A 16,443-nucleotide genomic window follows, 5' to 3' on the forward strand; every position below is an offset into this window, starting at 1 on the left:
CCTCTATCTTGTAGGTGTAGGAGGAACATCTTCCACCTTTATCTCTCACATCTCAACCTCTTGCTCATAGCCATCCATGTTGCAAGATTTAATCATGACCGTTGATCTTTGCCACCTAAGCTTATGCACTCAAAAATCTATAAATTGACACAATATTGGTTGGTTTCACTATGTTGCCATTGATGGCAACATGGTATTGTGTTTCGGCTTCATGTTTTTGTTCAATTGTGTACCACCAGACACTTCATAGATACTACACCGGCACCGACACCGGCAGGACAAAAGATATCTTTGGTTACCGACAATGCAAGTCAACATGGTTTAGTATAGGTTATCGTTATTGGAGGCCGACATATATTGGGTCTAGAATCAACAATTGATTTGAATAGTTATGCGTTTATGTTATCTAACTGACATGTAATTTGATATTGTATATATCTTTGTAAGCCGACATAAGGCATGATATTTTGTATAGGGTATATAGGTCAGTTTGATAGATCATTTTTTAAATAGACATGAGATAGGAGATTATGGATATGCGAATGTAATATGATGCAGAATATATCAAAGAGATCATGTATGTGAGGAAATTTATGTAAGGGTTATTCCGGTAAAGGGTTTAGGGTTTCAGACTGGAACAGATAGAGCTTAAACCAGAACTGTATTTAGGCATAGAAGATGTTATCTTAGCAGTTCAACACTTCTCTAGATTGTAGTCTGGATTTATATGTAGCCAGTGAGGCTCCTTTTGTGATTGAGCAGTGTGCTCTTGGATGTAAGCCTTCCTACAAGTGCAGGCCCCTCATATTTTGTGATATCTCTTCATATGACCAGTGGATTGATATTGTGGGTCACAAATCCCACCATGGTTTTTCCTCTTTGAGGTTTTCCACGTATAAATTTGTGTGTTATCGTTATCATTTATGTGATTGGCTTATTTGTTGCTTTACTTCTTTCAATTATGTATGTACTAGTATACCGGTTGGTGTATGCATGTTTTAATAAGGCTAAAATTAATCATTCTGGTATAACACTGATTCACCCCCCCTCCCCCCCCCCTCTCAGTGTTATTGGATTTCAACAAAAAGTTCTAGTAGAAAGGGATGAGGTAAATTATTATTCTTGTGATGAGAAAGATAAGATTGGGATGGAGAAGAATATTATGACAATAAATCCTTTGGACGACAAGAGTGCATTTTAAAGTGAAGAAGCAAATGAACGAGAGAACATGTGGTTCTTTGATGGTTCCTTATTTAAAAAAGAAATTGGTGAAGATGAAGGTTTTCTATTGGAAGAGAAGATAATAAATAATGATAAAAAGGGAGGAGAGAGAGAGAGAGAGAGAGAGAGAATAATCTAAGTAGGAGTTCCAAAGTGTGTAGATAGAGTGTCATATATGAGGCAGTCTAGCACTAGGACCTGAGGGTGGAGAGTGTGTGAGTTGGTCACTATCCTCCAATAGAGGTTGAGGCTAGGTAGAAGGTGCACATAGTTCCTGCACTAAGAGTGAGTGGCTAGAGGAAGTGAGAGGTGTGTCTTCTAGAAATCTTTGTTGAGTAGATGATATATGTATGTGAGTTTGTTGTAGATATATGAGCAAGTTGCAAAAGGTGCTACATTGATAATTTGCAGAGCAAGTTTTCCTTAGTGTGTAAACCGATTGCTAGATGTGAGGTAGTTTGCACTAGGATTTTATTGTGTTGAAGAATTTAGAAGTTGAATATGAAAAAATAGGAAGAAGAAAATGACATTTGTCATTGCATGGATTTTGATAAATCTTAGACTTGAGAAAATTAGACAGAGATTAAGAAATAAAAGAAGATATGAATTTATAAAGTTGTAGTAGCAAGTGAAAGAAATAGAAGCCAAATTTAAAAAGGAGAAGAACCCTTCATCAAAAGGAGGTGATGATGATTGTGACTATTTTTCTAATGTTTTTTTATTGTGGGAAAGGGAAAAGATGCAACCAAGTGTCATGTTTGTGACATCAAGGAAGAGGAAGAGGATGAATATGAAGTAATAATTGATGAACCTAACACTGAGGGATGTCTATTGAAAGACATAAAAGATGAAATTATAGATATTGCAGCAACAACAGAAGGGTTGAGTTTGAAGGAGGAAGTTATACAAGACTAGTTGGAAGGTCTAATATTCGATGGAGATGAAGAAGAGTTTGCAACATAAACATGTTTATTGAAAGGAATGGAGAATGAGATCGAAGGAGTTGTCACAAAGACAAAGATGATGGATTTTGGGGGTCCTTTGTTTGTTGAGTAGGTCAATGGAGATGAGGATTTCATCTCAGACGAGATTCAAAGAACCAATAGCTTATTAGAGGTTGAATCTAAGAAGGTGGAAGAGATTGCAGTTGATGCAAGTCTTTATGAAGGCTTGAAAATATTAATAGCAAAAGAGGGAAGTGAAGAAAAATTTGTAGCAATGGAATATATTGTAGTAGCCATGGAAAAATGGCTCGCATCATTGAAAGATAAAGGTGCATGTATTTGGGAAGACATGAAAGAATAAAAGAAAGGGATTGCAACTTTGGATGAAGATGTAGCAGAAGTTGTGAATAATCTTTTGGAGTGCATTAGGATGATGGAGAGTGTGGTGCAACTAAGCAAAGAGAGGTTGCTTGTAAATCAAGAGGATTCTAGAGTGGTTTATGTTGTGGTGGTGAGTGTAGAGGAGGTTGTAGAATGCATTTGGTAGAGGTGGTTAGACATGGGTGGTTTAAAACTCATAAAGAAGAGCAGATGAATGTTGAGTGGTGATATGAGAAGCAATATTGAGTAGAGGAACATTTAGAGGAGATCGGTTTATCATGGAACAAATTCCATATTAAGGAAGATGGTTGTAGAACATATATGGCATAGGAGGGAAAGTTGTGGTAGAGATAATTCTACATTGAGGAAGACAAGAACAAAGAAGAGTTGTTAGAGAAGTAAGATGGTTGTTATAGCTAGGTACTAGAAGAAGAGAAAGAAGAACTGTTTGGAGGCCTATTACAGTGATGGAGTTCACTAAAGATTGTTGGAAATATAAAAGGATGGTTCTACCATGTAACTCCATTTTGTGAGACCAAGCTCACAAAAAAATTCCTACCTTAGGTGTTTGAGGTAGGAGCATCCAGGCTATAAGAACAATCTTGAATTAGTCAAACATATTGTCACATTTTATTAGGGAGGCCGTGAAAGTTTGATCAAAGTGCAATACATTATGGGTATGAAAATACTTACTCGTTAATGAAGGATGGAGTTCGCCACAAATTGAAGCCCTTGAAGGAGGAAGAAGAAAAGTATGGCTTGTATTGAAAGAAAAAATATCATAAGTTCCAGCAAAAAAGGATGAGGTAAAATATAAACAAGACATATAAACATTTGTAATCATCTTCTCCCATTATCAATCTATGTATTGCCGAGAATTCTTATTTATTTCTCTATTTTTGTTGTGTGTTTTGGTTTTTAAGAGTCCCCTTCATCAAGTGGTATTACAGTATGTGTTTCTGAATGTGTAAGGGTGGAGTGACCATACATCAATGAAAGTCATCATAAATTCAAAATCATAATATTCTAAAGGAAAAATTATTCAAACAACTACATAAAATCATTGAAGAGAGATGAATAAAAATGACCACTTAGCCACATCTTATTGCCTTTGCATTGTGTGCCAAACTTTATAGTGATGAGCTCATTTTATGTGACAACAAGAGCTACCCCATATAGAGATGTTGAAGCTAGTCAAGGTTATAAGGCAACACTTTACAAACTCTTCATTGATCATGACATGCAAGATACGATGAGGGTTGAGTTCATGGATTTTGCATGCTCCAACAACTTTATTATTTATTCTCTTTGGGAAAAGTATAATCTTGAGGCTCATAGTTGGTGGTACTTCCATGGCCAACTATTCACACACCTACAACCTCTTGCATCAAAATTTTATTGGATTTTTTTATAAAAAAAGAAACTTTTACCTCTAAAGCATTAATATTGTAATTTTCAAATTGTGTAGCTCTTAACTCTCTATTTTTGTCTTAATTGGTTTCTATTTTGTCTACATCTAACAGGAATTGGATCACATGCTTCTTCTTCCACTCAATAAAGTGCAATCAACTATATTTTAAAAAGGTAGAGGACTTGGTGTATGTGCATTCAAACTTGGGACTTTTTACACACAAACAAAGTGGCTACAACGAAGTTGGATATTGAGTCAAAGTATACCATTTTGGAAGCATCCATTTCCCACTTAGTTGCATTTGATGTTGAGGATTGATGAATAATGATGAACTACTAAGGTCCTAACCGATACTGAGAGGGGGGGGGGGTGAATCAATACACACAAAAACTTGCTCATATACTTTGACAAATAAAAACACAGATAACCGATTGTCATATACCGTTGGACTTAACCATAGCAATACCAGTTAAACAGAAGTACTTCAGACAACTATACAACAGATCTCAAATCTTGATGACTTCTTCACCGATATAATCATGCATGAGTTGTATCAATAATACAACAACCATTTAACATTGCACGCATATCTAACTTAATCTGAATCACACAATCATCACATGAAAAACTCACAACCCATAACACAGATTTTTCACGTGGAAATCCAAATGGGAAAAACCACGGTGGGGATGAATACCCACAAGCTTGTTTGTGAACTCTTTTGAAGCCCGCTCTGTTAGGAGCCTAGTCCAGTTAAATACTTTACAATAAAGGTTCTGTTAGGAACCGATCCTGTTAGGGATCACCCGGTTAAAGGATGGCTATATACTTTGCTAAAGGTTGAAACTTTGTTAAGAGTTACCTCACTAGAGGATTTAAATAATTCAATGAACTTGAGCCACTTGGTTAGAGGATTTACAACAAATTCTGTTAAAGCTAGCTGGTCAAGGGATTTACCTTCTATTGAAATGGTTAGAAGACAATAGGTAAAACTTCGATCTGATAACAACACTCCTTGCTAAGGCAGATCCTTTTCAGTTCCTCTCTTCTGCAATCACACTTTGCAGATTCCTCACTCCAGTTTGGCAAGTATCAAAATATGTGGACACACACACAACTTTTGCCAACATCTCCAATAACAAAACTCATCGACCTTATAGACAACAATTAGGTCAGTAGCATAAACCCTAAACCCTAAATATTTTAGGTTTACAACTACAAGCGGTCCAATCCTGGCCGTCAAATACATTACATAGAATAAAATGATCTAAGACAGATCTCAAGTAATTCTACATCGTCCAATCTTCACAGCATCTGTAAAACAGTAACCCATCACGTGCTTTTCTCATACCTCTAAGAAAAACACACATTCCTGAGGTAGACATTCAATGCGTTTGATCTTCACGCGCAAGATCCTCGAAGAAATTGTCATAACCCTCCCTTATCACTTTTAATTTGATGCAATTTCTATTATATCTTCTTTTGGTTGAACTATTGAATATGGTTGAATAAATATTATAAAAGGTTAAATAATGGACCCACATACACTCTTGGAGAATATAATTTAAATAGGCGTTATTTATTTTTGCCATTCCCAATTATGGCACATGTTGTAGGAGGAATTAGAAGCTTCTCGAGGAATCTTCATTCTTTAATTCCCTTGCATGTAACTCCCCCACTAGGATATTAATCAATTTTGCAAGGATCCAATATTGGAAAAAGAATCTCATTTTCAATTAATTTCTCTAGATAGTGGAGTTAAGGGGTTTTTCCTACATATTGTATGCAATTTTCAAAAAGAGGGAGTTCATTATTTTTTTTGAAGAAAAGTTTTCTCATGTAGTAGTTTTTCTGGTAGTCACATTTTTCATTTGTAGAATTGATAAGTTTGTTTGAAGAAATTTCACCAAGCTTGCAAGGAAGGATCAAGAAGGCTAGCTTGAAGATTTGAAGAGGATTCAACATCAAAAGGCTTCTCCAGGTTCCCCTCCTCCTTTGCATTTGCTAATTGCTTATGTAAATTTTATATTTTCAAAAGGAAATATCTCCTTTTAGATTCTTTTATTTGAATATAATTTTCTGAAGGAAATTATTTCTTAATTGTTAGATAGATTAATTAGAAGGAAAATCTATTTTTCATTAAAGAAATGCATTGACAAAAGTGTTTTTCAAACATGCAAATGCAGATTTCTTTTTTTTATTTGTTAATCTGTTTAGAGAAAAGAAAGAAATCAGACTTCTACTTTTTTTTCTGCTTTTTGAAATCTAGAGAAAATCTTGAATCTAGAAAAATCATGCTTTTCAACATCTCTACCCCTTTTTGAAAACTCAAAATTCTTTATTCTCTATAAATAGTTTCTTTCTCTATGCATATAATCATTTGTATTGAGAAATCTCGCTATGTGAAATAGTATTTCAAATATGAATTTTTTTCTCAATATTGTTGTATAAACTCCCTGTGAAAATATTATCTTTGTTAATTGTTTTTTTACAGAAATCTCTCTCCCTCTGTGAATATTGATTTCCTAACAAACTCATTATAAAAATTTATGTTTATCTCAACGCAAGGCAAATTTGTTGAATATGGTTGCTGTAAAATCAAAATTTATACATTTATCTATCTCTAAGGTAATTTAGCTCTCTGTTGTATTGTTGTCTCAATTTCAAGCACAATATATCTTTTTGGTCTCCTGTGAAATCATCTGAAATAATTTTTCTCTATTCTTTTTCATACTTGTGAGTAGATTCTTATTTTATTTCTATAATAACATTTATATATATATACCCCTCTTAAATTGTTAATAGAACTGGAATAAAACCGTATATATATTGCAATATTTATTTTGTACGATAAGAAAAAAATATATAAAATAAAATAAAGTAGTTTCGAAAAATATATTTTTTGCATTAAATAAACCAAACGGTCAACGTAGGGGGGAGGCGGAGTTAATGTAACCACCGAGGATTGGTACTCTCCACTACCCCTGTGGTCACTGTTACGGCAGTGGCCGCAGAGGGAGTGGAGAGGCCCACGACTGTCCCCTCATTCCTGCGGGCCTGCACCTGCACGTCCGCAGTGGTGATGGGACCTGTGGCCCCCACTCCCCACTTGACAATAAAAGCTTATTCTCGTATCATTTTTTAAAAATTTAGATTTTTTTTCTTACATACTAATTTGCAAATTGGAATTTGCTAATATTTTCTTTAATTTAAATTTTAGTTTAGTAAAGATAAACTTAGAAAAATTTATAAATAATTTGGATCATTGTTTAGTAAATTTATAATTGTAAATTAAAGTATATCTAATTTTATAATTGGAATCTTTCAATTTATTTGAGATTTATTGGGTTACCTAGTTGGTATTTTAGATTCATTAAAAACAAATGATTTATATTATTATGATTTGATCCAAAATTTGTCTAATGTCTAAACTAATGGCTTATTTTGAACTAGTGACTCTATAATTAATTATTCTCATGATAGAAATAAACATTGCTTGATCTTGCATGTAAATTACACTATTCTTGCATCATGCGAATTACTTATACATTATTTGCATTTAATGATGAGAAAGTTACATTTTCATCATCTTCATGCAAGTTACACATTTAATTATCAATATGCGAGTTTCATAATTGTCATTATTGTGCAAGTTATATTTCAAGTTTTGAATATTAAATAATTTAGTTGTAGAAGGATGGCATTTTTTTTCAAGTGGTTCATGAATCCCATAGAAGTAGTTATTTCAATTAATTAAGCTTTGCAATGTCTAATTATGCACGTTCATTTCATAATTGTTTCAAGCATGATGCTAATTAAAAGTTTTCATAGCCTCTTAGTTAGAAAACTAAACAAAGGGAGTTGGAAAACAAAAACCTAGCAGTGTTCGGTATTTACGGTGCCTATGGGTCACGCTTACGGGTAATGTTGTCATGTTGAACTACTGCATTTAATGCCTAATAAAGCTACATCAACAACGTCTGTGGCATCGTCCCTATAAATCGTCGGGGAGTAATAAGGGACACTTGGAAGCTAAAATCCAAGGGGAGGGTAATCCCCCTTGGATCGATAATCTAATAAGATAATCTTTAAATGATTTTACATCCGCTTAGTTAAACCATAGTAAAACCCTTTAGGGTTGATTGAGTGAAATGCTTTTATAAATTTGATTTAATCTCTAAGAGTTGTTGACGATTGACAATTGGGTCAAGGGTGACGCTTATGATAGGTATTAGGATCTAGTTGTTTTAGGCCACAAGCAATAGGCCATCTTGAACGTTTGCTTAAGTGCTACCATCGTGGGTAGCAATCGCAGAGAAATTGTCTGGGACATTGACCCTAGAAAGGGTTGTGTACCCAACAAACGGTTTACATTAAACCATAGATTAGAAAATAGAACTACATACTTTACGCCTTGACCCTGTGCCGAAACGGGTATGTAGGTAGTCTAGGGACGAAGTTGTCCCTAGTACTCAGGTGTACGTGGATGGGATCTAGGTTTGGTAAGAAGAAGGATTACAAATAATCCTAATTTGAAATATAAGTGTAATAAAAGAAAAAGTAATTCAATGCATACTCGGAAGGAATCTCGTATGGATTCGCTTGACTTCCCGAGGCTTTAAGCCAAATTCCGAGGCGGAATTCAAGCTGGCATTATGTTATTTGGTTTTCTCCTAAGGACGGCGACCTCGATGCACTCTTATTAGAGGAGTGTAGTGCTTAATGAGTGGCTTAGGACCTGAATGGTCCCGATGAGTCTAAATCTCTAGCCAAAGCAGCTCCTATCCCAATTGGATAGATGCCTACCCCATATGGGTAGATGCCTATCTCGTATTGGATAGATGAAACCTTATGTTCTATATGGACAGATGCCTAACCCATATGGTTAGATGCTCATCCCGGATGGATGAATGCCTAATCCAAATGGATGGATGCCTAGAGTATGCGATTGAATCAAACACAAATGATTAAATTAAATATTAAAAAAAAAAAAAGAGGTCAAAATTTTGTTGGGCAAAGTATAGTGGGTTATTACAGAAATCCTTCACATGCACATAGCTGACGTGTCATCTTGATCCTTATCCTTGTTCTTAACTAACTCATCACAAAACATCATCGGTTGTACCGCACATGCCAAACCAGAAACCCTAGAGTTGAACTGAGACTACCAACCGATAGTCATACTTAGTGAACCCCAACACCGGTCCACTCCATCCCAGTTGACCATAACTGCTTCCAATCTTTATACCAACGCATATCGGTTCACCTGCTTGAGCACTTATTGACATCAATGACAACATACATTGTCACCGCTTCATCATATGCCAATAGATGATGACTAAAATCCAACTAGTGAGCACTAAAGTGCTAGTGCTACTGCGAACAGTAGTGCCACTGACAGTAGTGGGTTGCGGTTAGGAGGTTGAGGCTGGCTTCTTTGGAATTTCGGTAGGATTGTTGCCTTATAGATAGTAGGGATGTGAGAAAATGGAGATCGAGATTGAGAAACCTATCATCTTATTAGTAGTTCGCTCCTTACTATTGTGGTTCTTCTAATTTACCAATACCTACATCATCGAATATGGATGGTGATAATGATATTTTTGAATACCCATATGGTTTTTGATTAGTGATGGTTGCTTGTTGATATTTGACATTATTATTTTTTAACTTAATACATATCATGACATTTGAGTTTGATCAATATTTGACTATTAATATGATGGTTTTATTTATCATATAATATAAAATTCTATGTGTGGTGTATTTTGAATATAATAATTGATGTAAATATGTATATATTTTTAGTTTTTATATATTTTGTATGGACGGACCGAACTCCAAATTTTTTAGTAAACCCTCAAACCAAAACCATGATTGATAAGTTAGATACACAACTCACCAAATCTCTAGTCTCGCATAGAATACACCAAATCAAACATATCAATGGGCATCTTGAATGTCTAACAATACCTATGAATCTATGTAAATTGAGACAAACTCAATCATTTATAAGAACACCACTCCTCTTGTGGATCAAGATATACTCAACTATCCATGAGAACACCATTCTACATGTGAATTGTCAAATGCTCATTATCAACAATTAAATACTCCACCTACAAATTAAGATATACTTAGTTGTCCTTGGATATAAGTCTCCAAGTTTGTTGATTAAGACATTCATTTTTTCATAGACACAACACGCTTCTTATGGATTCAAGCATATTCACCTATCCAGAAGAGAAAAACATTAAATCGTCAGACCTCTTTGCTTTAAGAAATGACACACCTGAATAATTGGTGCCTCTCATCCAATGCACCATCTTAAAGTGAGAAGCTAGCTTGAGATGGTAAAATTGTTCACCTTCTTTTTCCTTCAACCTCCTCAATGATTATTGTTACACTCTATCCACTTAATGTTGTGTTACAATCTCCATGTATTATGAATAACAAAACACTAACATGATAAGTGAAGTGTATGACAATAAACACAATAAACATTTACAAGGAGTTGGTTCCCACTAATAATACTCCTTTTTCAAAAAAACTCCATCAAAACATAAAATCTCAAAAGAAAAGATAGTTGTTTTGATCTAGTTTACATTACAAGTCTAGAACTCATAATCTCCCAAGACAATATCAAATCCTAAAGCTATTTATCTCTCTTCATCAATGTTACATGCAAAATCTATATATACAAACCTTTATATATAAATGTGTTTACTAAAACCACAAAAAGTAGATTATAAAATTTAAAAACTAAAATTTCACATTCAAAATTTGTTCCAAGAATATTTTATAATCAACTCTTCTATGTATCAAACTTATTTGAATATTTGACCCAAAAGAGAACAATACTTTGATACTAAACTAACCTAACTCAACAATATTGATTAAACATAAGGTCTATTTCACAAACCTCTACCATTACATAGTTATTCATTTCATGTAGTAGGATACACTAAAATTTTGGGCTACTTATTATTGCATGAGGGATTCTTGAATTGTCTTATGTATGAAAGAATGTACTTTAAATATTAGAAAATTGTTTGTCTCACAAGAAACATTTATCAAAAAGAAATTTGAAGGAACTAATAAAAATAAAGATATAAGTTAAATTTCAAATAAAAATATGATATTCTACTAAGAACAAATGATATTTTTTTGTTCAACTACTAGGGTCGATACCATGATTGTGTTTTAGTGGAACCTTTAAAAATTCAAATTTTGGACACTTATCACTAGACATGTTGATATGGCAATTTGCATGAAGAATCATTCCTCCAAAACTTATTTGTAGATAAATAAGAGGTCAATTCAAACTTCTAAGAAAAATGGAGATCAAGTACAATATTCCATGCAACTACTGCATGCTTGCAAAGTTAGTCTATATGACTACTCTTCCCCATCCCCAATAGACTTTGAATACACTTGAACTACATCATGGACTATGAATATCACACTCAACTTGGTCACTTAATGAAATTATAAAATTCATACCTTCTCCCGCTTATGAATCTATGCTTTTCCCTAATTTATCTTTATTGCTTGCTTACATAAAAAGACAAGACAATGTAAATATAACTTCTATGGTGTACAATTAATGCCCTTTTGGTAGTGCTTGTGTTCAAACTAACAACTAATTGGTGATAATCTCTTCTCTTATGCAAGCACTATTGTCTCTTTGGCCCTATCTCGTCATGACATTTTAAGATGATATTCAACAAATAGCAGTTATCCACCATTTTGTCTTTAATCTCTTAGTTGCATTTTGAGATGGTATTCAACTAACAACGTTTGTCCATCATGGAAACACTATTATTAGATTTGGATGAGGACAATGTTTCCTTCCCATGGCGACCTTTTGATTTTATCCCCTTCACTACTTCACAAAAATAAACATCACGCATGCTTTGATACTATATTAAAATGTGGTGAATGCAAAATTATAGATTAATTATACTATTGGCATCGATATAAAATGTTATATAATATATTTTTTTATCATGATTGTGTTGCATTGTATTGTATTGGTTTTATAAAATCTTCTTCTCATTAACAAGTTAAATTACCTTATCAGAATGCATTCACATCTAATTATCATAGTCAACAATGCACTATTATTTAATCTAACACTATTAATATGTATTTATTTATGCTAATTAAGTAATAATAATCCCAACTAAACTTGTATGTGATGTCAAAGTGCAAAAAAATTCATTAACATAGGTAGTATCATATCTTAGTACAAAACTTGTATGTGATGTCAAAGTGAAAAAAATGTCATTAACATAGGTAGTATTGCAGCTTACTACAATGGTTGTTGGGTGGAATCTAGGGTATTTCATCATCTTTTCCATTGATGTAAGAAGATTTGTAGAGATGATGTAGCTTATGAGGAGATTAGCAATATGTAGATTTATAAAACTTTTAATATATATGTTTAGAAGAAGAAAAAGCAACCAACACTAGAGAGTTGATTTTGAACATGATATTACTATGGTCATAGAAGAACACATCGAAGAGAAGATTGGTTCAAGTGAAGGTTTAAATTTTAATAAAAAGGAACATTCACAAGATGTTATTGATTCAAATAAATTAGAAGACTACAAGAGAGTTGTCAATTTGTTTACAAGACCAACACAAATCATTTGACAGAAATGGAGGAAGAAATCTTCCTTGTTAAAGAATCAAGCTAGTAATAGAAATTACATTTAACAAATTTGTTCATGTATAGATATTGATGTGCATGCTCATCAAGATGGATATTAGAATGGGATGATCGGTGCAAATGAAGAATTAATTTTGTCCAATGAGCAATGTCTAATGGGGCAATCCAATGTAGAGAAGTTCTTGCAAGAGGTGATTAATTTAGAGTAGTCTCTAGAAGATTTTATGGTAAATTGAGCTTTTAATGATAAAAAATGCCAATACACAATAATTGATTTTGGAGAGTTTGAAGATCTAGATTACAATGGAGTTGTTCCCATCGTGATGAAAATTATAATGTCTCAATTCCCATATCCAACACAATATAATATTTTTAAGAAACATTTGATTAAATGTAAATCAACTTTTAGTATATGAAATTTAATATTGAAAATAAAAATAGAATTTAATATTTTTAATCAACATGCAAAACTTATATTTTGAGTAAAATGTCAAGTAATAATTTTTGAGACAACTCTAGAAATAATAGGTCTCACCTTAGGAAGATCTCGGTGGTTTAGGCCATTTTAGCTATGACTCACTTTGAGGGGAATAATTCTATTCAAAATACGACATTTAAAACATGTTTAATAGAACAATTGTTCAACACAACACCTTGGCTAGGACAATATTAGGTATACATTGTACCTAAGTTGGATGCACCATGTATTCTCCTTCTCTAATGCACATGCCCCACTAAACCAACTTCCTTGAGTGCCCTACATGCCCTTTACAAGTCTCGCATATATTATTTATATAATATTTTAAGTGATGATCTCCAAACCATCACTCTTTCACATCACAATTAACATGTTTTTTTTCTATTTTATCTCTTAAAATTATTCTTTCTCAAAAATCACTTATTTCTAATATCTTTTTCCAAAAGTAATTAATTTTTTAGGAAAATAACATTCTTTTTCCACGTATGAATCAATCATTATTATCAATAGTTCAAGGTGCATGTACAACATACTTCACAAAGATATCTAGTCAATTAAGTGAAGATATCTTGTCAATTAAGTGTGGATTAAAAAATATCAATATCAAAATGAATCTATTTCACTTTAAATTCATCTATTATTTTATTTTTCAAGATTTTAGATCTTTTTCAATAATATCATTTTATTTAATTTCAATTATGATTAAATTCAATAAAACTACTTTATTGATTAATAACATGATTAAAATTATAAATGCACTTTTAGGAAAACTCACATTAAAAATTATGTCAACTTTTTTTGTTCTTGTTTATTGGTGTACATGAGAGTTCAAAATTGATGAAAACTTTGAATTTTATAACATTTTTAGATGGGAACACAAGACTAGGATGGCATTGCATAAGAAAGATAAAGTGCATTGTCCAAATGCTCTCATATAATGCAGCATCTTGGACAAAGAGTTCCCTTATGGTCACACGTTCCTTTCTTTTCTTTTCTTTTCTTTTTTTTGATAAAAATGTTAGCAGTAAAGTTCATTCCTATACCCCGAGTCAGTGGAGCAGGAACTGGCATACAACATAACTAACTCCATGCCTTCTCCCACTACAAAGCGGATTCGAACCTATGATTGTCAATTCCACATTTGAATCTTCTATAAATTAGCATTTTACAACCCGATTCATATTAAAGTAAAATAAAAGTTAACTAATGACTTAATTTCACCTTACAAAAAAATTCTCTTTTGCAATTATGTAAGTAATGAAAGTTAATATGTTAAATTTCCTATCATTGAATTTTTCCAATTTAATCAATGTACCCATTTATCTTCAATATAAATGTTTCATTCTTCTTCACCATAAATTTTATAAAAGTTTTATTCTATGATTACATAATGAACAAGAGCTGTGAGACCTAAAAACATGCTAGCAATGCATTGAAGTGTTGAGAACAATTAAGTAATTTTGAAAATAGTTAACAACTGATATTGAATGCGAAAAAGATAACGTGTTGTAGTGTTCTAAGAACTCGTCTTCAAAACTATTATACAAGTAGACAATGCATAAGATTTATATTTACAAAAACCAAGCATATTATCGAATGTTTGCAGCGAAAGATAATTAACTAGTTATTTACAAAACAAAATAAGATAAGGGTTGCTTTGAATATTATAGGTATGTTGGAAATTTAAAAAGAATTTAGCAATACAAAGAAATCAATGTACAAATTATTTATCAATGTAATGTTGAGAGTTTTGAGCGAAATGAAGAACTAAATTATTAAAGATACATTTGATGTGGTTAAGGTTTCCAGACATTGAAAAATATCGAATTGTTGTGATGTGATAGTCTAATATTGTCAAAATAGAGTTAAAATATGCCAACGAAAATAAACATGGTTTAGCAGGGTTTTGGAAAGGGGGGACTTGGGGACAGATTTTGAGGACGGGTGGAATTTTTTTCACAATTTGGGGATGGTGGTCTAAATATAATATAATATTTGAAAAATAAATTAAAATGTATAAGAAATTAGAAATTGGGGGAGGTATTATGGAAATGCTAGCTGTGATGTGGTGCCTTATAAGAGGAACAGGGGGCAGATAATCAAAGAAAATGAAATGGGCAATGTGATTTATGTATGATATAAAAAAATAAAACATAAAGTTACGGTAAAACCCAAAATTCAAATCCACAGAAAACTTGTCTGGTATTAAAAGCTAATTGAATGGAATAAACATAAACCTAAAACTATGGCAAAACCCCATATTTAGATCTCCATAAGACATGTTATGTACTGGAAGAGCCACAAAATCTGTTGTATACAACTATTTTAGTGGCTTCAGGATTTTTCTCCTCTTTCTCTGGTGCCTATTTTGGGGGAGCCTTTTTGTTCTCTTCTGTGGCAGGTCCTGGAAAAACTACGTGTATGAAAAAGACTGCTGACAAGTGACTTGAAAAATATTGGGCATAAATTTGTAGGCAAATCATAAGCAGAGAAGATGGGGTTCAAACAGTATATGAAACGGAGCAACACCGTAACAAATAAATCTGTGCGGACATTACGACATAAGACTAATAGCATTTTATTCTATGCTTGAACGCAATTGATTTCATAACCCTCATGAATATCAATGAGAGCTTTCAAACTGAAAAAGCATAGCCAAGGAAAAATAAATAAAGAAATAAATCTTGCCGCTATAAGTGCAACGAAACCCCAAGAGCTGTCAAACCAGATGCCAATAGATAGAACTGGCATTGATGTTTACGAATTAGTAAAACAGAGACTACAATTTTCTCCTACACTCCAATGCAATTGATAGAGAGGGGGAGAAAATATAGCGTACATACCTCAAAATTTTGATCCCATACAATGAGGTCAAACAGGAAGTAAAATTTTACAAAGAAATAAAAAAAAGTTGTCCTAGATGATGTGCCAATCTGCAACTGTTTTTCGACTGGACTCAGATACATTACAATAGGAACAAATAGTGAAAGAAACCACAATAAATTTTTCAGTATGACAATAAAATTATTTATTTTGTTCTCGTCTATCACAATGCATTAACAATTTCAAGTTTGCGGAACAAATAGTGAAAAAAATCACACAAACAAAACCAATGTCCATTTGGGGATTTTTCCAATTCAGTAGCTCGGGCTTACAAAAATATTTTTAAAAAAGTAAGGCAAGTAATTAGTATAATTAAACAAGCAAGAAATAATTTTTCTTTTAGACATAAAGAGAAACAAAACTAACCAGTTTTTCTGATCTCACTTAAATTGTTATTGAAACTGCTTTTGAATCGCTCTGAACATACTAATACTGTTGCTCTGAACATAAA

This window comes from Cryptomeria japonica, chromosome 1 (assembly GCF_030272615.1).
Source record: "Cryptomeria japonica chromosome 1, Sugi_1.0, whole genome shotgun sequence".
NCBI classification, from domain to species: domain Eukaryota; kingdom Viridiplantae; phylum Streptophyta; class Pinopsida; order Cupressales; family Cupressaceae; genus Cryptomeria; species Cryptomeria japonica.